Source organism: Felis catus, chromosome D3 (genome assembly GCF_018350175.1).
Source record: "Felis catus isolate Fca126 chromosome D3, F.catus_Fca126_mat1.0, whole genome shotgun sequence".
Classification (NCBI taxonomy): domain Eukaryota; kingdom Metazoa; phylum Chordata; class Mammalia; order Carnivora; family Felidae; genus Felis; species Felis catus.
The window spans coordinates 71,131,815-71,159,306 of NC_058379.1; the positions used below are offsets into that span (position 1 = coordinate 71,131,815).

Genomic DNA, 27,492 nt, shown 5'->3' on the forward strand with positions numbered 1-27,492 from the left:
TAGACTTGTTAATGTTTATCCTTTAATTAGCATTTTAAAATTTCATTCATGATTTTGTTTCCTTAACAAATGTTTATGTTTTGCAATTGTGTTTAGGGAATTGATATAGATATCAGGGAAGATAATGTAAAATAAGCAAACCTCTGCCTTCAATAACTGTGCAATAGAATCTTCCCTATGCGGTTTCTAGTAGTGCATGCATGTGGTGGTGGTGTTTTTCTTGACTTGTGTATACCCATACACACGTCCTGAGATCTAGAGGGTAGGGATCATAATGACCTTCTCACACAACAGCCTGCAGAGCCTTGCAAATATCCAGTTCAGATGGGATTAGTTGGTGTTCGACACATATATGGTGGTATATCCACATGGCAGAAGCTTATTATCTCTTATTAGAAGACGATTATCTGTATTTTGTAGTGAAATGTGATAACCATGTGACACTGATACTATGGACCACAAATGCAGGTGAGGTTCGACAATGTTGATATCTTCACCTGTAGAGAAAGTGTGTAATAACCCATGCACCATAGACCACTTAAATCTGGTGCCTCTAGAAATAATTAGATGCAAATAGAATGTGATAGGAAACATTTACCAGTCAGGTAGAGTAAAAACTTTGTTAATTTGAAATGCAAGGGACCAGAAAAATGAGCTCTGAATTAATTGGGTTTGGATTATCTGATATTTTTATTAAGGGCATTTAGTCATTTAGGCAATAACAGCTGCTGTTTGAATTTTTCAGTGTTGGCCCTTTGAGGTTTTACTGTCAAGGCGTGATTTCTTGTGGTAATATAACAAATGTATTTAACTATTAACCTTTGCAGCTGGACATACATATCTAGCAATTTGACTGGATTTTCACCAGCCCACCCAAGTTTCCATCTATCGGGTTCTGTTTGATTTAATTCTTGTTTTTACTGACTGCCACAATCCATGGCTCTCTCTAACTTAATTCTTTTCTGGGAGCAGAGAGAATTGATGGGTGCCTTCCAAGCAGCCAGAGGAAAAGACCGTCTGATTGTCTATCACTGTACCTTAAGTTATCTGCATGTTTAATTGCATGGCTTATCTCTCCATTTGCACGAAAAATACTGTAGAAATCTATTCATTTGAAAGCCTGAAGGAATAATAAGTCTCCGACCAAGCTGGAAAGTTCTTTGGGACTACTCTAAATCATTTTTGAAAGGTGATATTCATAATACACAAGTCAAGGTTAGTTGTGATGTTCTCTAAGTAGACAAAACAAAAAACCCATTAGGATGTATTCATGAGTCATTCTGAATTTGAAACCTTTACTTTGATGATTTTGCTAGGCAAGTAGAAGTGACAGCTCATTGGCAGAATTTAAGGTTTGCTTATTCTGCGTAACTAAATCTATCAACAGCCTGCAGTTTAGTAAGAAAGACAAGATAACTTCACATAAAAGGTAACAAGACATAAATAGACCCAGAGCAATATACGCTAAGTATCAAGTTATGATAGAGATAATGCTTGTCAGAATTTAGGGAAGGGATCCTGATTACATGTGAGGATGTACCTCATATGATAGAACCAAAGCTTAAATGTTAAAAGCGCTTCACGTATAATGGGTCCAAATACATGCTTTTTGCATACTGATAAGCTCTCATAATATGGCAAAGTTGATATAACTATTGGCAGCTTTCTATTTTACTTATTGATAGGTATCTACTTGTAACACGAGCAACATCTCTCCCATTTTTCATTTAACTTACTGCAGAGCTTCATAGTCTCTCAAGACTGGGAGGGATTTTGTGGCGCAGTCCTATTTGGTACAGATGTGGAGATGTTGGCCTGTGTCCCAGAGCCAGCGGTGTGGTCTACCACATCAGGTGGCTCCCCCCAGTCCTGACTCCTGGGGTCTCCTTCATCTTTCTGCATCACCACTGTGCCACTCAGGTTTATAGAAGAGAGGCACCTGTACATGTTGTGGGGGGAGCAGGACAAGACAAAGCACACTCCTTTCCCTTTTTAGACCGTGCCTTTTATTTTTGTTCTTTTAAAATTTATTATGAGACTTCATTTTTTAGGGCTGTTTTATTAGATTCTCAGCAAAATTGAGGGGAAGGTACAGACATTTCCCATGTGTTCCTGTCCCCACACGTGCACAGTCTTACCCGTTATCAACATCCCTCACCAGAGTGGTGCATTTGTTATAATTGATGAACCTATGTTAACATGTCATTGTCACCCAAAATTCATAGTTTACTTTAGAATTTACCGTTGGTGCTGTACATTCTGTGTTTGGACAGGTGTATAATGGCGTGTACCCACCTTCATGGTACCATACAAAGTATGTTTACTGCCCTAAAAATGCTCTGTGCTCTGGCTATTTATCCCTCCCTCCCAAACCCTGGCCTTTTTAAAAACTACTGTCTCTATAGTTTTGCCTTCTCTTTTTTTTTTCTTTTTTTCTTCCTTCTCACAGAAACTCTGCTTGTGCCATAGATGAACATGGACACTCAGGGTAATTTGTATTAGCTTTGTGTTCAGTGAGTAAATGAACAGCTATATTTTCATTATCCTTTGGACTCACGTAAGTACTAATTACCAAAAATACATTTTTGGCTCACAAGGAAACCTGGATTTACAGGCTTCCCCTTCGAGTAGGCTGACTTCAGACTAATGACCTTGAAATGAAGGTCTCTAACTCAAACCCACTGAGCCATCCAGTACCTGGCTCTTTTTAATAGGTACAAATTATATTATTTATGGGATATGGAGGGTCATTCAACTGACCTGACTCCATCTCCTGAATGACTTAGAGTTTGCTGCTTCTTTGAGAATTTCTAATCAGGTCAAGCTTTGAAAATGGTAGATGGCACTGGTTAAAAAAAAGTTTGGAGCCTGCAGTTTTGGGATTGGAAGTGACTGCAGCTACCTGAGGACAAATGCAGGCTTCTGGTATCCTCAGTGGCTGACTTGAATGGCTTATCTCTGGTTGTTGTCTCTGAAAAACTTTCCCAGAGAAGTATTTTGAAGAGCTTTGTACATTATTCTCAGAGTGCTATGGACGAATGTTCTCTTAACAAGGTCTTAGAATTCTAGGGGAAAAGTGCTTGACTAAGTGTATTTAAGAATTCCCTGAAATGAAAACTTCAGAAAAAGGGCTTGAGTTATATTTCCATGTGCAGTAGACGATTGTGAAATGAGAAGAAAAAATGAGAATGGAAGTCAAGGATAAGAGAAAGGCCAGTGTCTTAGTTTGTTCGGGCTGCTACAACAAAAATACTGTAGACTGGTTGACGTATAAAGAATAGAAATGTATTTCTCATCATTCTGGAGACTGGCAATTTGAAGATCAAGGTCCCAGCAGTTTTGGTGGCTGGTCAGGGCTCGCTTTCTGGGTTTTAGTTATCTTTTCTCTGTGTCCCCCCCCCCTTGGCAGAAGGGGCCAGAGAGTTCTATTGGGTCTCATTTATAAAGGTACCAATCCCATTCCTTAGGGCTCTGTGCTCAGACCTAATCACCTTCCAAAGGCCCTAACCTCCAAATACCATCGCAATGGGGAATAGGTTTAAACCTATGAATTGGGCGGGGAGGAGCACAAATACTCAGTCTAGAGCAGCGGGGTTGGAGATCAAAATCAAGAAGATCTCACATGGATTTATGATTTACATAGTGTTTGCTATGTTTGGCCACTGTAAACTCTTTACAGGCACTAACCATCTTCCTTGATCAGAACACTGTATGGTAAGTTGTAACATTGGCTTCATTCTACAGATGAAGAAATGTAGATGGAGGGTAGCCAACAGGGAAGTGGCAGAACTGGGTTTTAACACAAGCACATAAGCTATAGAGCACAGGCAATATTGAATGCTGTCCCCCTGCTCTCAGGGAGCTACATTATAAAGCTAGGAGGTTGAAAGAAAGAATACTTGGTGACATACTAGCCAGTCAACAGGGGAGGGATGGGACAGGCATGGAGGGAGATGTAATGTCAGGAGACAGGGAGACAGTGAACTGAGCAATTGGCAGCCATGCTCAGAAGCACAGATGCAGGCACTCAAGCCAGACCCTGTTCACTGGAACAGTTCATGGTTTGCTAGGAGTCTGGAAGGCAGGCTTGAACACCCCACTGCAGGGATATTTTTATTCTAAGAACAAATATCCTCACTGCCAAGAAAGCTCCTTGCTGTGTCTTGCTGACGTAGAATGGAATCACAGGACAGAACAGCTCAGATCCCAGAGAACAGAGGAGATGATTGGGCCCTTGATGGGAAGAAGGAGGGGGTTGCAAGGTCCTGACAATTAACTTAGACCGAGGATAATTACATAATTGTTACTGCACTGTGATGTTCCCAAGGGGTATTTCAAATCTACTTTTCTCTCGTGTGTGCTTGCACATTTCCTCCCTCTCTCTCTCTCTCTCTCTCTCTCTCTCTCTCTCTCTCTCTCTCTCTCTCTCTCTCTCTCTCTCTCACACACACACACACACACACACACAGTTTAGGAAAAGTCTCCATAGAAAATGGATTTGTGGAGACCTTTTTCCAGGATACAAGGCCTCTGAAGTTACAATGCTCTGATTCCCAGGATTGCCTCTCATCTTCCAGAGCAGATTCTGTTGCACGTGTCAAGGGCTTTTATCCTTTACCGCTCTAAAGAAGCATGACAGTATGGCAGACTATCCCTTAGGGATTCCTGCCCCACCTGTATTCCTGTGTCCTACAAGGACTTTCATACTTTGAGATTCTGGTTCTGCCAAGCCAGTGGGCTGCTGGGAATTTTTGTGTGTCTGACCAAGCATATTTTTACTTCCATCCTGACCTCCCAGTTCCTCACCTGCTTGGCCCAGAGCAGTGAGGTGTAGAAATGGTTGCAGAAAGAGCCTGCTCTTTCTTGATGTTATCAGCATCTCTCACTCATGGCCTTGTCAGCTCACAGGAGCTGCTATCAATGGGCAAGCATTTCTTTCTTCCGGATTCCTTTTGTCAATGCTGCATGCCATTTAAACACAGTACATGACTCAAGGGTAGAACCACAGTGTGGATTGAAGTGTAAGACAGCTACCACAGTCTGCTCTCCACCCGTCAGTCTAGAAAACACTCCTCTTGGGCCTATTTGTTGGGGTGTATCTTATTGCTGTGTAGGAAATGTAGTTGAGCTGATTTCATTTCCAAACATATTCACCTTGTAAGCAAAATTTCTGAGTGATCATGTTACCTGTATATGTGAAATACAGTATTAAATCCTTGCAGTGACTTAGTGTTTTCTATGTAAAATTGGATTTGTTCATACTAAACAGGAATCCGTCATATGTTAAATTGTCGTTAAACTGAGCTACCTACATTTCTTTGAAATTCTGAAAATGAGAGAGCATTTATTTCCCAGAAATTCATGCTACTTTAAATCTGAGAATTGAGATCCAGAGAAACATTCACAAGGCTTGTCATAGGCTAAGTTTGGTAGAATTAAAAAAAAATGTGCTTGAAAAATCACCTCTTTACTTGATGCAAAAATGCAGCCTGAGAAATAGCACGTTGCTCAGGCAATTTGTTGCAAGTCCTCTGAACGGCGCGACTGAGCCTTTCAGCCACTTCTTGCCTCCTTCAGCCTCCTTCAGAGTTCTACCCTGTCTGCAGCATGAGGAAATAGTTCTGCATCCTTTCTGGAAGAAAAAGCGAACCACATAAAAATGTAGGGGGCTTTTCTTACGTTGGACAGAGTTTAACTTTTTTAGAAATTTGTGATAACAAGCTTCAAAAGAGAAAGATTTTAGGAGTGCCAGCTCAGAAAAAGAGGTGGATTGGATGACTATTGTTTCACGCACACAGTAACTTCAGTTTGGTCGTGTTAGCATGTTGATTTCCTTTTCTCTCCCACTGCATCTTAAAAAAAATGTGTCTGATTGGAGTGTTCCCTAATTTCAAAAGCATGCAACAGCTGAAGCTGCCTTAAATTACCCCTAAATCAAGTCACTGAGGTTAAGCCAAACTCATCAGATGCAAGTGAATTCTTGCCCTCCCAGAAAGTTGTTCCCAAAGGGCGTTCTCAAGATCAACAGTAGGAGCATCAGTTGGGTTCTACCATAGACCAGACTCGTGGGGGTTAGCCATCTGAGTTTAGCTAAAGTCTCCTAGGTGGTTCTGAGGCACTTCAACTCTGAGAAATTAACTTCAGCTGCACAGTGAAATCACCTGGTGAGGTGTTTTTGTTGTTTTAAGTATGCAGAATTTCCACTCCCCAAAGGTTTTGAAATAATTGGTCTGGCACCCAGCCTCTGGGGATTTTGAGAGCTCCCTAAGGGATTTGAAAGTGCATTCAGGGTTGAGAGTAGTGGAAAGTCATGCTGGAAAGTTTGAGAAGTTTCTCCTACTGTAATGTGCATGAAACTTACCTGGGGATTTGGCTAAAATGCATGTAGTATTTGGTAGGCTAGTATTTGGGCCCCAGATCCTGCGCTTCTAAGGTGCTCTCCAGTGATGTCATTCTTCGGAGAGGGAACGGGTCCGTGTGCATCCCTAGGCCCCAAAGACATACTGCCCATTGACCACTCCACTATGGATGCTTGAAGCTAGTACAGGCCCCCTTCTTGTAGCTTTTACTAATTGAGAGTCAGCTGTGTTAGTTCCCACACAGGCCAACCTGTTTACAACAGGTGCAACTTAGTGTAATTTCATTAAATATTTTGAAAACCAATAAAATATCATGGTGAAAAGAAAGGTGTTTTAGTTTTGCCTTATATTACTCTGAAAAAGAACTCAAGAACTTTGAAAAATCTCAAATGCCAATTATTCTAGGGGGAAAATGGTTTCAATTAAGTGTGGGCAAGTCACCCAGTGTCTTCAAAATCTAGATAGATTCTGCACTCAGAATGCTTTGTCAGTGATTTTAAAGATTTTATTTTAAAGTAATCTCTGCACCCAGCGTGGGGCTGGAAGTCACAACTCCAAGAGTTGCACACTCCAGTAACTGAGCCAGCCAGGTACCCCTTGTCAGTGATTTTCAATTCTTCCTCACTTTACAGAAACAGAACTGGAGATACTGAGGATATGTCTTATGCAATACAGGTGGCCTAAAATTTTGATGAGAAGACTAACACTCAAAAGTATTCTATATCAAAAGTTTTTCAGATAAGTAAACGTTTACCTGTTTTAGTTAAAATATTAGATACCTGTGTGTATCATCTTAACGATTTCCTGCTTTAATGGACTTTGATTGACTACTAGTGTTGATTGTGACAGGTGAAGAGGCTGTACTATAATTTTGTTTTATAAGAGCATTACTCATAACTACCTCCTATGGCGCATTAGCTGCATACCAGGCACTGTGAAAGGCGTTTAGCATTTATTTTAGCAGTCCTCACTAGAGTCCCAGGAAATAGCATCAATAGTCTCATTTTCGAGCTGAGAAATGCAGTTTGGCTTCTCCTGTTGTCACATTTTTGCTGATATTATAACATCCAGCACAGACTAACAAATAGGAGATTCCTTACAGAGTAGTAAATTTGTTTAACACAAAAGTTAGAAACACTGAAATTACATTGAATAACAGTTGCATAATTATTACTTGATATGGGAGTACATTTACTTATAGTCAATACCTAGTGAAGAACACAACAAGTATCACAAGAGGTGAAAGGCAAAGGTAACAATTCCTCATAATGTGGCCTTAACCTGTCTTCCCAGTTTCCTCCTGACCTCCAACCCTAGTGCACTTGCACACACACCCACATACGTAGAGACTCAGGCACAGTGGATGTCCTGATCTTGCCTTTTGAATTTCAGATCATCCTGACTTTGCTCATGCCATTCTCTTTGCCTTTTATCACTTAATAAACTTCAGTTTCCCTTGAAGTAGTTCCTCTTCTAAGGGTGCCTGGGTGGCTCGGTCGGTTAAGCTTCCGACTTCGGCTCAGGTCATGATCTCACAGTTCGTGAGTTCAAGCCCTGCATCGGGCTCTGTGCTGACAGCTCAGAACCTGGAGCCTGCTTCGGATTCTGTGTCTCCCCTTTCACTCTGCCCCACGCCTGCTCATACTCTGTGTCTCCCTCTGCCTCTCAAAAAATGAATAAATGTTAAAAAAAAATTAACTAGGTCCTCTTCTAGGAACACTTAACCGAATGAATCACTTTGTCTTTGGTGACTGTGTATCTAGACAACTGGCTAATAGAAGCTCTAGGTGAGAAGGCTGAATTTGGCAGAATGAGTTCATTGAGCACATTCTTGTGTGCCTGTGGTGCACCAACCATGACCATGTGACATTGCCTTGCCTGTATGGGACTTACGCGCATTTGTTCTCATGTACCACTTTTCCACAACCTTGCCTGCACTGCCTGAGTTTTTCATACTTCGTTCAGGGATTCATTACAGCTACTATCCTTTTGGACTCTCAGGTTCTCTGTTTAACTTCCAAGGGTCAGCCTTGGTCACACCTAAACCAGTGTGCCAATTAGGAAATGATTTTATCCAACATAAAAATAGTTAGATATAGATATACATATTTAATTGAACTGATTTAATTTATCTGTAGTTCTTATTTCACATGTATATTCATGTTCTGTTTGATTGTGATATGCTCCCCTAAACCCTCCTTCTGGTGCTATGATATAATATGCAGTATGAGCTGTCTGAAATCTGAGACGTTTATAAATTGAGGTTAATTGGCATAACATTTTAGTTTCAGGTGAACGTAATGATTCACTACTTGTGTATGTTGTGAAGTGATCACAGTAACTCTAGTTAACATCCATCACCATACATAGCTGCACGTTTGTTTCTTGTGATAAAGACTTTTAAGATCTAGCAACTTTCACACTGTATGACCCAGCAATAGCACTGCTAGGAATTTACCCAAGGGATACAAGAGTGCTGATGCATAGGGGAGCTTGTACCCCAATGTTTATAGCAGCACTTTCAACAATAGCCAAATTATGGAAAGAGCCTAAATGTCCATCAACTGATGAATGGATAAAGAAATTGTGGTTTATATACACAATGGAATACTACGTGGCAATGAGAAAGAATGAAATCTGGCCTTTTGTAGCGACGTGGATGGAACTGGAGAGTGTTATGCTAAGTGAAATAAGTCATACCTGGAGAGTGTTATGCTAAGTGAAATAAGTCATACCTAGATACCATATGTTTTCACTCTTAGGTGGATCCTGAGAGACTTAACAGAAGTCCATGGGGGAGGGGAAGGAAAAAAAAAAAAGGAGGTTAGAGTGGGAGAGAGCCAAAGCATAAGAAACTCTTAAAAACTGAGAATAAACTGAGGGTTGATGGGGGGTGGGAGGGAGGGGAGGGTGGGTGATGGGTATTGAGGAGGGCACCTTTTGGGATGAGCACTGGGTGTTGTATGGAAGCCAATTTGACAATAAATTTCATATACTTAAAACTGAGAACAAACTGAGGGTTGATGGGGGGTGGGAGGGAGGGGAGGGTGGGTGATGGTATTGAGGAGGGCAGCTTTTGGGATGAGTGCTGGGTGTTGTATGGAAACCAATTTGACAATAAATTTCATATTTAAAAAAAATCTAGCAACTTTCAAGCGTACAACACTATTATTAACTATAGTCACCATACATCCCCATGATTTAATTATTTTATACCTGGTAGTTTTTATCATTTGACTCTCTTCATTTATTTCTCCACCCCTTGCTTCCTGCTTCTGACAACCACCAGTATCTCTGAACTTGTTTTTTGTTGCTGTTTTTAAATTCCACATATTGATGAGATCATAAGACATTTATTCTGTCTGACTTGTTTCAGTTAGCATAATGCAGGCAGGGTCCATCTGTGTTCTCTTAAATGGGAAAAATCTCATTTTTGATGGCTGAATAGTATTCCAGTGTATATATACCGCATCTTTATCCATTCATCCATCAATGGAAATTTAGGTTGTTTCTTAGCTTGGCTCTTGTAAATAATGCCACAGTGAATGTGGGGTTGCATATATCCTTTCCAGTTAGTGTTTTTTATTTTCTTCAGATCAGTGCCCAGAAGTGGAATTGCTGGATCATATGTTATATTTTTAATTTTTTGAGGAAACTCCATATTGTTTTCCAGAGTGTCTGTACCAGTTCACATTCCCGCAGACAGTGCACAAGGATTCCCTTTTCTCCACATCCTCACCCATACTTGTTATTTCTTGTCTTTTTTGAGAATAGCCATTCCAACAGGTATGGGATGATGTCTCTTTGTGGTGTTAATTTGCATTTCCTTATCAGTAATGTTGACCAACTTTTCGTGTACCCTGTTGGCCATCTATATGTTGTCTTTGGAAAAAATGTCTTTGCCTATTTTTTTTTTTTTTTTGCTATTGAGTTGTATGTGTTCTTCATAAATTTTAGATATTAACCCCTTGTAAGATATGTGATTTGTAGATATTTTCTCCCATTTAGTAGCTTGCCTTTGGATTATGGTTTCCTTTGCTGTGTAGAAGCTATTTAGTCTGCTGTGTTTTATCTCTTCTTAGCCCTAAAGTATTATGAAAAAGATTCTCTCCCTCCTTTGTTGACTCCAAACGGTTTATCATACTTCTCCCAGCCTTGTATAATTGTATATATGACAATCTCTGTTTATGCACAGTTTTGGGGCAAAAACTGTCTTATGTATCTTTTTCAAATTTTGTCTTTGTCTTTTTTTAAACATAAAACAAACCATATAACATAAAAATTATTTTCACCATTTTTAAGCATAAAATTTTGTGGCATTAAATATATTTACAGTATTATGCAACCATCACCACCATCCATGTCCAGAACTTTATCATCCCAAATCGAAATTCTATGCCCATTGGAAAATGATTCCTCATTCTTGCCTTCCCCCCAACTCCTGGTAACTTCTATGCCACTTCTGTCTCTCTGAATTTGCCTATTTTAGGGTCTCCTATGGAATCATACAGTATTCGTTCTTCTGTGCCTGGCTTTATTTCACTTAGCATAATGTCCTTAAGCTTTATCCAAGTTATAGCATGCATTAACATTTCATTTTTTTAAGGCTGAATGCTCCATTGTATGGATATATGACATGTTGTTCATTGATTCTTTGATCAGTAGACATTTGGGTTATTTCCACTTTTTGGCTATTGTGAATAATGCTTCTGTAAACACTTATGTACAAATACTTTTCAAATTGCTGATTTTAGTTCATTTGGGTAGCTTTTTGTTATTAAACTAGTGCCTAGTACAAGGCTTAGTTCAGAAATTAAATGAAGAAATGATTTATTTAATAAGTAATAATACCTTTTGAAGTCCTATGTTTCTATTTTTTTCCAAACTAGTGCCTAGTACAAGGCTTAGTTCAGAAATTAAATGAAGAAATGATTTATTCAATAAGTAATAATACCTTTTGAAGTCCTATGTTTCTATTTTTTTCCAAATTCCCATTGTTCCCCACATTTCCTCTTTCCTTTTTCTTTTTTTTTTTTTTAATTTTTTTTTCAACGTTTTTTATTTATTTTTGGGACAGAGAGAGACAGAGCATGAACGGGGGAGGGGCAGAGAGAGAGGGAGACACAGAATCGGAAACAGGCTCCAGGCTCCGAGCCATCAGCCCAGGGCCTGACGCGGGGCTCGAACTCCCGGACCGCGAGATCATGACCTGGCTGAAGTCGGACGCTTAACCGACTGCGCCACCCAGGCGCCCCTCTTTCCTTTTTCTTGAGGAAACCACCAACAAAATGGAAACAAAGTATTGAAAACTTTCTTTTATTTTTAATATACATATTTACTGACCTAAAATTTTCCAGAAACGGTAAATTGCTGTTGGGATGAGACAGACGATTCCTTGGACCCAAAGCTCTTTGGAAGATAGTTGCTCAGAGGGACTCAGAATGAGGAGTCAGAGAATGAATGAAAGCTGCATTCCAACCTGAGATCCAAACTTTTGGAAGCCAAGTCAGTTGTTGGGTTCCAGTGGGCCATACCAATAAAACCAAGAAAAGAAAGAGATATTTTTTTATATTAAATATAACGTATTGTCAAATTGGTTTCCATACAAGGCCCAGTGCTCCTCCCAACAGGTACCCTCCTCAATGCCCATCACCTACTTTCCCCTCTCTCCCCCTACCCCCCACCGCATCAACCCTCAGTTTATTTTCAGTATTTAAGGGTCTCTTATGGTTTGCCTCCTTTCCTCTCTGTAACTTTTTTTTTCCTCCCTTTCCCTCCCCCATGGTCTCTGTTAAGGGACCTCATGGTGCAAAGGTAGCGTGTCTGACTCCAGATATTTGTAACAAGGTTTGAGCAAGAGGATCTAAAACAACTACAGTGAAAGGTGCCATGTATCTTTGTGTTGGTTCTGGCCAAGCACAGCCTTGTGGTGGTCTAGTGAGTTCCACTGAAGGTCATAGGATTGCTCCTAGGATCATACCCTCCTATTGTGTACTCTGGCCATCTGAGAAAAAAAAAAAAGATAAGATGGTAGAACAGGTGGGAATTTGGGGTCTTTTAAAACAGTGGTTGTTTACCAGCGCCATTACTTACCCTTCTGTCCTCATGGGACATTTGGCAATGTCTGGAAACCTGGAGATAGTTTTGGTTGTTATAACTGGATGCAGGGTTGTTAATAGCATCTAGTGGATGGAAGCCAGTGATGCTACTGAACATCCTCTAATGCATTGGGAAGCTCTCCACTACAAAGAATTACCCAGCTCAAAATATGAATAATGACAAGGCTGAGAAACTCCTTCCAGAACAATCCCTCATTGTACAGAAAGATAAGGTGACTTATTCATGGCACCATTGCCAGTTAGGTCTCAGCTGAATATCTTGACCCCTGGCTTGATGGTTGTATTCCCAGTGTGGGCTTTGTTGCTTAATGATTGTTTCCAGAGTGCTTGCATGAGCTTGAATAAAATGTGCTGTTTTTTTTTTGTTAAAAAGGAACTCTGCATATAACATTTCCTCTGTTGAATCTATAAACTATACAACCTAATAATTGCTTTCTCCTCTACTTCCTCTGTAAGTATTCTTAGGAATAATGCGTTGATTTTGCTTAAGTGCTTTGAGCTCCTTTTGAAAGAAGTACTTAAAAGTTCTCTAAATTATTTTTATCACCTCTATAAAATTTAAAAGTAAAATACCATTCCTTGTCAAAAGCAGGCCTTACCCTGATTTTCTTAAATTATAACCTCTGATTAGCTATTGAAACTCCCTGATTACAGACTGACATTGTGTTATCCTGGGAATCATACCAGTTAAATCTATGAACTAATTGATTGTAGCCTGACAAGACTGTGAACTATTGTAGTTTGGAACAGAGCTTCAGAATACTGTAAAAGATTTGCTGCTTAAGCTCTCCTTGTTTCAAATATGAGGTCAATGCTATGGCTTTATGTATTGATTAATACTCAATTTGATTTATTAACTTACTAATTACTAAGAGGGCTTTCTAAGGATTTATCATCCTTCATGAGGAGCCATCATATGAGAAGGAACCTGTAGGAATCTCATTGTTTCTTTGCTTGCCTTCAGGGAGGACCACAGCCTGATGAATTCCATCTACCACTACCATTAGTTCCCCCCGTGAAAATTGTCCCACCTTCCAGTCTAAGCCACTTTTTAAGCCTCCATCCTAAGAGCTCCTTTTTCTCTCTAAATGGAGGAAGTTAGGGGCAAAGAGAACTGACTCATCTTGGAATGTAGTAAGAATGGACCACAAATGACCTGTCTCCTAACCCCTGGTCCAAGAGAGACTATATATAACTAACAGGGGTTAAATTGAACGACACGTACATACTTAGGCAAGTTGATCCTAGGAGTCTCTGAGGGAAAATGGTCAATAAGGCCATTTTACCTCTGTCAACTGTAAAATGCACAGATCATTACCAGAGAGGGATTGTTCCTTCTTCATACAGCCCCTTGGGCCTGCTTAGATAAGTCTGCACCTCTGTGTGCTCCAGTGGGCAGCTACATGGTTTTCCTTTAGTAGGCCAGGAGCCACCATTGGGTGGGAAGGTTGGCACCCAGGGGATTTTTTTTTTTTTTTGGAAGTTGTATTTGCATAACAAGTACGAGGTTCTATTTAGATTGTATGCTTGTCAGGGAATGGCTTGGGAAGTCCAGTGATGATTATGGAGGGGCTAAGCACCATGAATTGCCTTTTGGGTCAACTACTTTGGTATACATGTTTGAACTTGGCGGTTGAGAACTGCTAAAATGTGAGTGGGAACAAAGAGGAAGCAGCAGTCCAGAGGGTGGGATATTTGAAGCATTTCTCATTATAGGTTGTTATAAACTGTACATGATTGATCCAGGGCCTTATGTATTCTAATTCATTTTTTTTCTTCCTTCCAGTCTCTCAACTTGGACGTTCCTTACGATTCTGGCTATTACCGTCTGTTCCATTTTCTTTATGTCACTCTTGGACATGTCATTTATTAGGTTACAAAATCTCTCTGGTCAAGTGACCACAAATCTATATCCCTAGCCTTGCTCATTACACAGCCCCAGCCTGGAGTTTACAACTGCTTGCATATCCACTTGTATGTATGTATCCACTTAGCATTTTAAACTCAGCGTGTTTTAAGCCACGCTCACTCGTTTACCCTCCATATCATTCCCCTTTCTGGCTTTTCTCATTTCCCCCAAGTGAAGCCTCTGTCTAACTCCTTAAATCTGAAGCTTGAGATATTTTGTATTCTCTCATTTTCTTGGCTGCCCAAATCTAGTTTTATTGACCCTTTCTATCCTAAATCCATCAGTCAGATTCTTTCCCACTTCCTTTCCTGATTATGGCTCTCATCACTTGATACTTTGTGTATCTACTTTCGTGCCTGCCTGACCTCAGGCTCTTCTCTCTCATCCAGTCTACCTTATAGCCATGAAGAAGTTAGTAAAATGCCACTTTGGAGAAATTCTTCTTAACTGAATTATAGTTGACATTCCATGTTGTATTAATTTTAGGTGTGCAACACAGTGATTTGACAATTCTGTACATGATGCAGTGCTCCCAGTGCGGTGCTCACAGAGTGTACCATCTGTCACCATACAAAGTTATTACAATATTATGGACTACATTCTCTCTTCTGTACTTTACATCCCCATTATTTACTTATTTTATAACTGTAAATAACTCTTAACCTCCTTCACCTATTTCACCCATCCCTCGACTTAGCTCCCCTCTGTCAACCACCTATTCTCTGTATTTATGAGTCTGTTTTTGTTTTTCTGTTCATTTTTTTTTAGATTGCACATACATGTGAGATCATACAGTATTTCACTTGGCATAAGACATTCTAGGTCCATTCATGTTTCAAATGGCAAGATCTCGTTCAGGGATTTTTTTTCTTCAGTATGTATTCAGGGAATATATATTAAGTGTCTCCGATATGCTTTCAGGCACTATGTTATGTGCTTGTTATGGAATGATAAACAAAAGCAGCATTGTCTCTATTCTCATAGCTTTTAGTATAAGAAAGAGGCAGGCAATGCAAAGTAAAAAAATAAAAAGTTAATAATTTTAATTTAGTGGGGGTATGAAAGACAAAACAGAGTAGAATAATAGGGAATAATTAGGACCAAAGGTGGTGCCATCTAAGGAGAGACACAAGAGGTGAGAAGTACCCACTTATGACTTGGGGTTCCATTTCTTTCTATTAGGTTGAGTTGAAATTTCTTGTCTAAAATAAAGTCATCATTTTTCAAAGTTTTCCTTTGATACCTTGATAAACCCCATATGCCAATCCAAGTAGCCCATATGATATTGTTGAATTCTGCATACATTCTCATATATATCTTTGTCAAACATTTCTCTTTGTAATCCATGCACCTATGATCCAACAATCACATGGAGACCCAACAATCTATTATTTCTTTATGAGGCATTCATGGATCTACTTAGCTGGAAACCATTTATTTTCTGGACTATTTGTGAATAATAATTATTGCTGTATTATTATTAATCTGTGACCTAGCACTTACCTTCTACTCTAGCATGTAGTAATTATTTGACTGCATGCTTTGTATTCAAACAAAAAGGTTCATATTTGTGGGGAAACAGGTTCTACTTACATAAATGGGTTAGAAAAAGAGCTTAGGGTGGAAAGCCACCACCACGGGGTGAAAAATGCCAGAGATATTGTAATAGGAGCTATCGAGATATTGTAATGGGATCATGAGTACTTTCCATCTGATGCCAATATACTATTGTACTTTGATCACAAACTCCACCTGCCCCCCCCCCCCCAGACCCTTTGCTTCTTATGCAAGTTAATGATTACTGTCTAATTGTTTTCTCCACGTTCACATGTATAAGATCTTGTTTTCTTTGTGTTCACCACGTGGGTAATATCTTGAGAGATCAATAAATACAGAGCTGAAACCCCTGTTTGGGGCTCTTGTCTCCTCCTGGACAGTAGCCTCTCTCATATTCAATTCTGCATCCACTCTCTTGCTGGACAAGAGAGAACTCCAGACTCCTAGTCTGTGACACATATTTCTTTGTACCTTGAAACTGTTTAACATAGTTCCTTGATTTGTAAAATCACCTAGTGATCATTTGTTCATTTAATACACATGCCATCTTTAAAAAGGATTCCACACAGAGTCACATCCAGTGACTGGCACAGGAAAGGAGTGTATTCTATTGTTCTTTAGAGTCCTAGCACTTTGCAAATTGTAGCACATAAGAGAAGTCCAATAAATATTGAACTAAAAGTCCAAGAATACCCAGAATGTCTGCTAATCCTTGAGTTTCCTCAAACCCTGGGGAAAGCATTTTCCCCACAAAACACCTGGACTCTAACCATCCCATTTCTTTGAGGTCTAGTTGTTTCTATAATTTCAGTTTCGTCTACGTTACTGCAAGGAAATAAATAGATGCCGAAAGTTTGTATTGACTTCCTTTCTGTGTTGGTAATCATTTGTCACCTGAATATTACAAAACATTTGGTATCATTTTTCACCCTTTCTGAAAATTATTATCATTTTCAGCACTTCAGAGTTCTGGCTCTTTCGCTGGCACAGCCAGCTCCTCTGACTTACTCCACTGTGTTCTTTCCTTTCTTCAAAGCCAAGCCAAATAAAAATACACTCCACAGATGCTTTTCTGAATATGTGTTCATCAGCATAGATAGTACATGGAAACAAGATGAGAAAAGAGGCAGCATCACATCATCCTTCTGGAGTACTAAGAATCAATGGAGGTATCTCTAAAGGGCTGAAACCTGAGACCCTGAGACGTGAGAAAGTTTAATATAAAGTTATTTTAGCAAGTGGAGAGTTACAGGAGGCAAGAATGCCCTTTCCCCATGGATGAAATACTTAATGAAAGCAGCAGCAACAATGGAAGGAGGGAAGGAGAAAAGGAAAGGAAGGAAGGCAGGCTTTTATTTGATTCTCATGTATAGTAACTCAAGCATGAAAGACACTCCTCAGTTAAATTAGCCAAGATTGTAGTCCTCATTATTATGAGAGAAAATTGAGCCATTAAAATAATTATTCTAAAATGCATATGTTGATGATAATAAGATATGTTTTATTGCTTCTCTCTTTCAGGTTATTGAAATCCCTTAAGAATCATTATCTTATTAAGTCTTATTATATGGTTATAAGGTTGGGGTTGAGAAAATTATTCCTCTTTTGCAGTCTGGGAGATAAGGATATATAGTTGTGTGAATTGTTTCAGGCCACCCTGGAACAGAAATTAACAACAAATTATAGTGGATTTCAGAGCTGTCCCTTCTTGAACTAATAAATTTCTCCTTTGTAGTCCATCTTGACTCCTATGTAAGCTATTGGCTGACATGTTTGAATCTAAAATGCCTCATTTAGAGTTTTTACATCTCTGTTTATTTCTTTGTTTCTCAGAATTAAAAAAACCCACAACAACAGCTGAAGTAGTTTGCCTCGAACATGCCAGAATCAGGGAAAGAAAAGAATAAACTTAGTGGATTATTTCCCTTGAAAATCTTTAGTTTGTATTTAGAGGAACAATTCTCTTCCCCCAAGGAGAATGTCTCTTTTAAATCTTGAAAGATAGTATATTCTGACTTGTAAGCATTTCTACTTTCTGTTTACTGTGGTCCCTTTATTTTTCCCGTTTGGGAGGAAAGAAGCTGACAGAACTTGTTAGTTTGAACTGTTGGCATGTTCTGTACCTTAAGTTTCATTTCTCTGAGTATATTCTTCTAGAAATACACCATTATGTTTTCCCAATTTATATTGACTCTCTTTTCTCTTTGCCTATTAGAAAGGCTCTTCTAGGGGTGTTTGCCCCTTGAAGTGGTTGAATTAACCCTTTATGCTCCAGCTTTACCTTTACAGGGTTAAAGAGATGTTGATTTGACATCTAAAATGTTGTAAAGCCTTTGAGTTCAGATCAGATTCTTTTCCATATCAAGTTAATGTTTTTGCCCATAGGCTCCCTTCTTTTTCTCTCTGGAGGCTATTAACATGGAGATAATATCTTTTATAGATAAAATCTCCCTTGGCTATCACTGCCTCTTTCCTACCTGAAATCCTCATCTTTCATTTTTGATATCACAATCATTTTCAAAGTAACAACCTGACATATTGTAACTACTTGACATGCTTAAAAAAGATGGGATGTATTTTTAGCTGTGTAATTTCATACAGCATTTGGAGAAATAGGCTTGCTATGTAGACAATTTATTTCTACTTGAAATTGACGGTAGAAGAGTAAGGAAAAGAAAGTCCTTTTAACAAGGGCTTTTTTCTTAATCACTGTACAATTTTAAAACTTCACATTACAATGTATTTACGAAAATTCACAATAGAACATGCCATCCAGTATTCTTTGGAAATAGAAGAAGGGATACCAAAAGACATGTGAATGAGGGAGAAAATTAAAGACGAAGGATTTGTGGTTGTTGGATGAAAAAGATAACAGTGGTTTCAGAAAATCACATCTCTTTCAAGCCTTCTTGTCCTTTGCACAATTCAACTCTATCTGCCTGTTGTCCTAGACCTGATGATACCATCTTCTCTCTTGAGTCCTCTGGTTTCCACATCCATATTTCTAACCAAACTGCTTTTTAATACCATCTCTCCTGTGTTCTCCTTTGGGCCTCGCTGTGTCCTCCTTTGTTAATATTCTTTGGAAAGTCTCGCTCAAAGTCAATGTCCTTGCCAATGGCAAATTTGGAAAACATGTCTTCCCCAGTTCTTTGATGAACATTATACGAATAAAAGGCTGCTTCTTCTGTTTCTCAGTGAAGAAAAGCAGATACCCAGATAATTACTCTGTTTACTTAATCTCTGAATGACAGAATAAAGACTGTGGATCCGTAGAAGAATAGTATTCCTCAAAGATACACCTGATATTTTATTGACTTCTCTGGTAGTCTGTGGATACTTTTGGTTACAGATGGTTTTTCTCTTCTTAAGTGCTATAGGCCAGGCAGTATATTCTGATGAAGGAATACGATTGTGCCCGTTGAGTTAACAGAGCTTCATGACACCATCTTTAAGAGGCTTTCCAGTGTAGAAGATTCACCTACATAATGTGGCTAGATTGCCCTGTGTCTTTCAGTCTCTTGTCCTGGTTCTTGTTTCTCCCTGGTTATCAGTACATCCTTATCCAACATGTTAGCAGAAAGAGAAGCATCGTGAGCCCCAAACTTATATCCATTTCAGATGTTTTCTTTATTCTTAAGAACATGTTTCACTAATAGAATTTCCTCTTCTCTTATGGTTTTGTTGGTGGTTATTTAAAGGAGTAAATTGAGACATCTTAGTTTTACATAACCTATGATCATCTGCACAGAGTCACACAGTCACTTTGAGGATCATGGCCTCTCAATCAGTAGACTACAAATATGCCTTCAGTGAACACTAACAACCTCTCCTGAGGTCTGATTATAAAAGTGAGGATGACAGGCTCAGAGTGGAGGTAAGGTATTATATCTAAAGTCCAAGTGGTCCATGGGAGTGGCTGAAGAATGTACTAGATAGAGCAGGAAAAACAGAACTATATAAGACAGAATATAGACTATCAAGGAAGAGAGACTTGCACTCAACCTCTGACTTTGTGACTTACCAACTGTGCAAGTAACTTAGTCTCTGAATCCTTTACATCTTAATTTTCTGGAAAATAATTTTTTTTAAACAAGTAGATTTTTCAGACAAAGTTGATAATCTCTAACATATAGAATCTGTGTAAAGCCAAAGAATCTTCAGCTTAATCAACTCCTTGGATAATTCTAACAGCCAGTCTTACTTTTGAAATAAACACTTGGGATGTCACCACATATGCCTTTAGGAATAACTAGCTTTACCTCTCTAAGCATTATCTATAGAATGAGCATAACAATAATTGTGATACTGTGAAAATATAACTTTTTTCTTTTCAATTTTTGATCTGAATTCTAGTTGATTTCATTCTTTTTCATTGCCACATAGCATTCCATTGTGTGTGTGTGTGTGTGTGTGTGTGTGTGTGTGTGTGTGCATACACACACACCACATCTTCTTTACCCATTCATCAGTCAATGGACATTTAGGCTCTTGCTGTAATGTGGCTGTTGATAGTGTGGCCATAAACATTGGGGTCCATATGCCCCTGCGAATCAGCACACCTGTATCCTTTGGATAAATTCCTAGTAATGCTGTTGCTAGGTCGTAGGGTAATTCTACTTTTTATTTTTTGAGGAACCTCCACACTGTATTCCAGAGTGGCTGCACCAGGTTGCATTCCCATCAATAGTGCATGAGTGTTCTCTTTTCTCCACATCCTCACCAACATCTGTTGTTTCGTGAGTTGTTAACGTTAGCCATTCTGACAAGTGGGAGGTGGTAGTTCATTGTGATTAAGATTTGTATTTCCCTGATGATGAGCAATGTTGAACATCTTTTCTTATGTCTATTAGCCATCTGGATGTGTTTTTTTTTTTTTTTTTGGAAAAGTGTCTATTCATGTCTTCTGCCTATTTCTTCACTGGATTATTATTTTTCTTTTTTGGGGGTGTTGAGTTTGGTAAGTTCTTTATAGATTTTGGATCCTAACCCTTTATCTGATGTGTCATTTGCAAATATCTTCTCTTATTCTTCCAGTTGACTTTTAGTTCTGCTGATTATTTCCTTTGCTGTGCAGAAGCTTTTTATCTTGATGAGGTCCCAATAGCTCATTTTTGCTTTTGTTTCCCTTGCCTCTGGAGATATGTCTCATAAGAAGTTGCTGTGGCCAAGATCACAGAGATTGTTGCCCATTTTCTTCTCTAGGATTTTGATGGTTTTCTGTGTTACATTTAGGTCTTTTACCCATTTTGAATTTATTTTTGTGCATGGTGTAAAAAAGTGGTCCAGGTTCATTCTTCTGCATGTCACTGTCCAGTTTTCTCTATACCATTTGGTGAAGAGACTGTCTTTTTTTCCATTGGATATTCTTTCCTGTTTTGTCAAAGATTAGTTGTCCATAAATTTGTGGATGCATTTCTGGGTTCTCTATTCTGTTCCATTGATCTTTGTGTTTGTTTCTGTGCTAATACCATACTGTCTTGATGATTACAACTTTGGAATACAGCTTCAAGTCTGGAAGTGATGCCTGTAGCTTTGGTTTTCTTTTTCAACATTACTTTGGCTTTTAAGGGTCTTTTCAGGCTCCATACAAATTTCACACTTGTTTGTTCTAACTCCCTGAAGAATTCTGGTGTTATTTTGATAAGAATTGCATTGAATGTGTAGATTGCTTTAGGCAGTATAGTCCTTTTAACAATATTTTCTTATAATCCAATCATGCCAATTCCATGAGCATGGAATGTTTTTCCACTTTGTGTCTTCTTCAGTTTCTTTCATAAGATTTCTACAGTTTTCAGCATATAGATCTTTTACTTCTTTGGTTAGATTTATCCTAGGTATTTTATGGATTTTAGTGCAATTGTAAGTGGGATCAATTCCTTGATTTCTCTTTCTGCTGACTTATGATTGATGTATAGAAATGCAACTGATTTCTGTATATTGATTCTGCAATTTTGTTGAATTCATGTATCAATTCTAGCAGATTTTGGTGGAGTCTTACTAGTTTTCCACATAGAGTATCATGTCGTCTACAAAGAGTGGAAGTTTGACTTCTTCCTTGCAGATTTAGATGCCTTTTATTTCTTTTTGTTGCCTGATTACTGAGACTAGAACTTCCAGTACTGTGTTGAATAACAGTGATAAGAGTGGACATCCCTGTAATGTTCCTGACCTTAGGGGGATAGCTCTCAGTTTTTCCCCATTGAGGATGTTATTAGCTGAGGATGATATTGAGGTATTTTGTATATGGCCTTTATGATGTTGAGGTATGTTCCTTCTATCCCTACTGTCTTGAGGGTTTTTATTAAGAATGGATGCTGTATTTTGTCAAATTCTTGTTATTCATCTATTAAGAGGCTTGTGTGCTTCTTATCCTTTCTTTTTTTAATGTGGCGTATCATGTTGATTGATTTGTGATTTACTTGCATCCCAGGAATAAATCCCACTTGATTGTGTTGAATAATTCTTTTAATGTATCCTTGGGTTTAATTTGCTCATATCTTGTTGAGAATTAAAAAAAAGTTTATTTATTTTAAGAGAGAGCATGAGTGGGGGAGAGGTAGAAAGAGAGGGAGGCATGGAATCTGAAACAGGCTCAAGGCTCTGAGTTTTCAGCACAGATCCTAATGTGGGGCTTGATCTCACAGCCCGTGAGATCATGACCTGAGCCAAAGTAGGACACTTAACTGACTGAGCCACCCAGGCACTCCTCTTACTGAGAATTTTTGAATCCATGTTATTTAGGGCAATTGGTCTGTAATTCTCCCTTTTAGTGGGGTCTTTGGTTTTGGAATCAAGGTAATGCTTGCCTGATAGAATGATTTTGGAAGCTTTTTTTCCATTTTGATTTTTTGAAATGGCTTCAAAAGAATAGGTATTAACTCTTCTTTCAATATTTGGTAGAATTGGTGCCTGGATGGTACAGTCAATTAAGTGTCTGACTTTCCATTTTGTCCAGGTTGTGATCTCAGGCTTTGTGCGTTTGAGCCCTACATTGGGCTCTGCACTGATGGTACAGAACCTGCTTGGGATTCTGTCTCTTCTTCTTTCTGGTCCTCCTTTGCTTGTGCTCTATATCTCTCAAAATAAATAAGTAAACTTAAAAAAAAATAAATAAATGTTTTGTATAATTCCCCTGGGAAGCCATCTGGCCCTGGACTCTTGTTTGTTGGAGATTTTTGATTAATGACTCAATTTCTTTAGTGGTTGTGGATCTGTTCAAATTTTCTACTTCTTGTTTCAGTTTTAGTAGTTTATACGTTCCTAGGTATTTATCCATTTCTTCCAGATTGCCCAATTTGTTGGCATATAATTGCTTATAATATTCTTACTATTTTTTGTATTTCTAAAGTGTTGATTGTGATCTCTCCTCTTGCATTTGTGATTTTATTTATTTGGGTTCTTTCCTTTTTTCCTAATTAACTGGATTATTTGTTTTTTGGATGTTGAGTTTGATAAGTTCGTTATAGATTTTGGACACTAACCCTTTTATCATCAGGTATGTCATTTGCAAATATCTTCTCCCATTCTATAGTCTGCCTTTTAGTTGTGTTGATTTTTTCCTTCATGGTGCAGAAGCTTTTTATCTTGAAGTCTTAATAGTTTATTAACAATATTATAAATATTAAACAATCTAATGTAAAGTGCTTCACACAGTGTCTTGCATATGGAAGATGTGTTGGTGGTTGTGATTATAAAAGAATTAAGGTAAAAGGGTCCTGGGTGAAGGCTGAAAGAATTATTAATCTGAGGCCTGAAACAATTCTGAGATGGCAACTAATGAGTACTGTTTTTTGGTTTCTGCTCTCTTTTAGTCAGAACGAATTTAAACAAATCATCATGGTTTGGGACCATAAAACCAAATTACCTACTGCTTAAAAAAAAGTCCTGTATTTTGTGTTTTTTTGGTAACTCTTTTATTTCCTTCAGATGTCTACAGCTAGGTTTTTTTTTTTTTTTAATTTCTGGTATTAGAAAGACAAAGAACATCGTAGCATGACATCAAATAGCCTTTAGGTCTCAATATCCTCTGTGTCCAAAGACACTGATGTTTACTGCATTCTGCTCTGACCTTCACCTTGTGGTCCTCCTGGTTATTCCACTTTCTTCTCAGACTCAGACCCACATACTTGACAAGATTTTTGAAACCTGAAATAATGTGTTGTTGACCAAATTGTTAGAAAAGTGCCCCAGCTATTTCTACTCCCTTTTCCTGTACTTATGGCTGTTTCAGAACAGGAGCTTTTCATGAATGAGTAATCTAGTACCATCCTAGGCTCTCCCAACACAGGAAAGAAATGTTTGAATCATTTGGCTAGTTGATCCTGAGTTTTGTGCTTATGGTGGCATTAGTAATATTTGCTATTATCTACAAATTGCCCCATATTAGTCTTTGTTAGTCTTTTGTTAGTCTTTGATTACTTGATCTCTACTCCCTGCTCTTACATCCAAGTTCAACATGTATCTGCTGTAGAAGGAATTCAGTATTCGTGGGTTCTCACCCAGGATAAATGGATGGCTAGTTCCTGAAGTTGTAAAATGACTTTGGGGGTAAAATCCATTTTTCCAAGGGATTGATATCATTTTTCAGATAATAAAATATAAGACCAGTGGATGTACCAGTTTGATTATACATAAATGAATTTGATATAAAATTAGAACTGAATATGGAGGATGGGAATTCTATAATGTGGCAAAAAGGCTAACTTAGTAAATATATATTTTTTGGATCTTGAAGAGTTACTGAAGGAAAGAATCTTATACAGAAAATGACAATAGGTCATTTCATTGAAACATATACTGAAGTTACATTATTTTTCTATATGGGAAGGGAGAAAAGAAAATACTAGAAGGACCAAATCATTTTGCATATTTTACCAAAAAACACTTCATCAAATGTTTTACTGTGTCCTATCTCTGTATAAATTTCTTCAGTGGATTGAATTCAGACTCTAAAGCTAGGCCAAATTTTCCATTCAATTCTCAACTTCTTTTGATATACAGTATGAATTCTCCCTTTGAGTTACACTTGGCCACCTACCTCACCCTGAACCCATGATGGCCCTTTTTCCTCTGGAATTTGGCTCATTTGTGTCTTCCCAGTCTGTGGGACTCCTTCTCAAACTACCTCCAACCCATAGTGATTTCTTTCTTTTATGGAAGGGTGAGTTAAGGTAATTACCATGTGTTTTACACTTCTTTTACATGTGAGTTTGTTACCTGGGACTGCCAGTTATGTTTTGTAGTTGTAAGCTCTTGGAGGACAAAGACTATTTCTTTTCATCTTTGTATCCCCCATCGTACCTGATACATAATAATTCTCAACAAGTACTTTTGATTACTGAAGCCCTCTACTGCAAGAAAAGAGAAGACCTCCTGTGCTTATGTGTATTAACCTGAGGTCACATTATTGTGGACAAAATTTCCCGCTATTATACATTATAGCATGGTTTCCAAGAGCATTTTTCTCTGCTCCTGCTGTTATTTTGCAAAGCTACATTATCTCAACAAGAGTTGATCCAGTGATTCAGGCTATTATTTAAATAGTCATTAATTGAACAGTGAAGTGTTCTGCTCACCTATGATTGTATAGGTAACTATAAATATATGTGCAGTTCTGTAAATATCTCTACCAATGCTACCTTTCAAAATGGCTAATTATTACAAATATATGAAATGCAAATACTATCTCTAGATTCTGTTTAAAAGGACTCATGCAGATACTATAATTCTATTAGAAATGCCAACTATGATTTCATTTGCTCAAATTTATAGTGCCTGAACAGATTTCCTTTCCCAGCTACTTCCCCTTGTGATTCTAGCTTGTCCTCTGAGATCTCAAAGATTGGACCCACGATTTTGATAAATAATCTCTGCTTTTGAACTCCAGTTTTCCAATAGCTGAGTTTCCTAAGCTTCCCATGCCTGAGTTCCCATACCTATTACATTCATTGCTTCAGAGTATTGGATCCAACCACTAGCCATGTGACCTAGAAAAAATTTACCTTATGGTTTCTGTAAAATAGAGTTGATACCACATTTACAGGATTGTGAGGATTAAGTAATATAACATATATAGTGCATGCTACACTCATTCAGTATATGTTCTCTTCCTATTTTCTATCCCCATCTGGCCTTTTAACAAGTTGGCCTTGATATGCTAGACTCAACTTCATTCTCCTTTACTGTCATTTTGCTCCTGATCCTGGATCAGATAGCAGGGACAGATGAGACCATTGGCCAAACATACCTGAAATGTGGCAAATCTTGTGAAATAGTGAAGAAAAATATTCCTGTGATGCCACAGATAAACAATGTCATTTTGGAAAAGAAGTATTTATTGTGGCTAGAGCATAGAAATTAAGAGGGAAGGAAGATATGAGATGAGGCTGGAAAGTTAAACAAGGACCACATCGTTGAGAGCTTGGCATATGGGGGGGGGGTAATGTAAGAAATTGTGCTCCTCAAGATTACATCATTGATTTCTCTATTGCCTTCCTTCTTTGGAGGATTAATCCTCTTCTGATATGTCACATTCCATTTCTGTGATATACCAGTTGACTCAGACTTACTATAGGAGGAGTCCAGAAGTGCATTTCCACCTGCTTTATGTATATTCCAAGAATTAGACATCTCACCATAAACTCCTTCCCATCCTCCCAGGCACTGAGCCCCAACCTCGAATCTTCTATAGTTTAACATCTATTTATCCAATAACTTTATTTTTGAGTTTCTACAGGCATTGTGCTAGAAATTCACAAGGAGAAAGATAATAGTTGCTGCCATTATATAGCTTACATAGCTTACGTTTTGTGTGGAAAATAATTATTGAAAAATCATACTTCTGTTTTTTTCTCCACAGATTTTTTTCTTTTTAACCATTCATTCTTACCTTGTTTGCTGCTTCTGTCTCATCTCTCCAGCCTTTAAGTTTGGAGTGTCCTATGACTTGGTGTATGAATCTTTTCTTTGGCTCTTAAATTTGCATTACTGGCTTGGATTTCTACTCCGAATTCCAGGTTGGTAAATATGGGCTTCTCCTTGTCATCTGTACTTGGAAGTCTAATGAACACATTGCTTATCATGCTTGTGGGGCTTGAAAAAGATGTCCACAAATACTTGACAATTCCTTCCCATGAGGGAGAATCTAAGACCCTTTTCTTTAAAAGTGAACTGACCTTGAGAGTGACTCACTTGTAATGAATATAGTACTGTGGAACTGACACTGTATGACATCTGAGACTCATTTAGAAAAACTAATAAGATTAATAAGTGTCTTCCTTGCCTTCCTTTCTTAAAACTCTTACCTTGGGAGTCCTGAGTTGACATGTAGGAAGTCTGGCTATCCTGAAGCCACCATATCATAGAGACCATATGATGAGGTCACAAAGATAGAGATGCCTGAGGATCCCTAGGTTTTCTAGGTGCCAGCTGTTTGAGTCTTCCGAGTGTCAATTGCCAGACACATGAGAGAGCAAGCCTTCAGATGGTTCCAGTTTCTTGCCTTCAAGCCTTTGTAGCTAATGCCGAATGGGGCAGAGATGAGCAA

General features: G+C 38.4%; 1 long non-coding RNA gene across 1 annotated transcript; it reads right to left on the reverse strand.

The window, feature by feature from the left end:
• Positions 1 to 5,318: 5,318 nt before the first annotated feature.
• Positions 5,319 to 27,270, reverse strand: LOC111557241. The gene is made up of 3 exons (XR_002737094.2): positions 26,836 to 27,270; positions 11,703 to 11,850; positions 5,319 to 5,632 (listed from the first exon to the last, which is right to left on the reverse strand). It is a non-coding gene; the product is annotated as an uncharacterized LOC111557241 (long non-coding RNA).
• Positions 27,271 to 27,492: the final 222 nt, after the last annotated feature.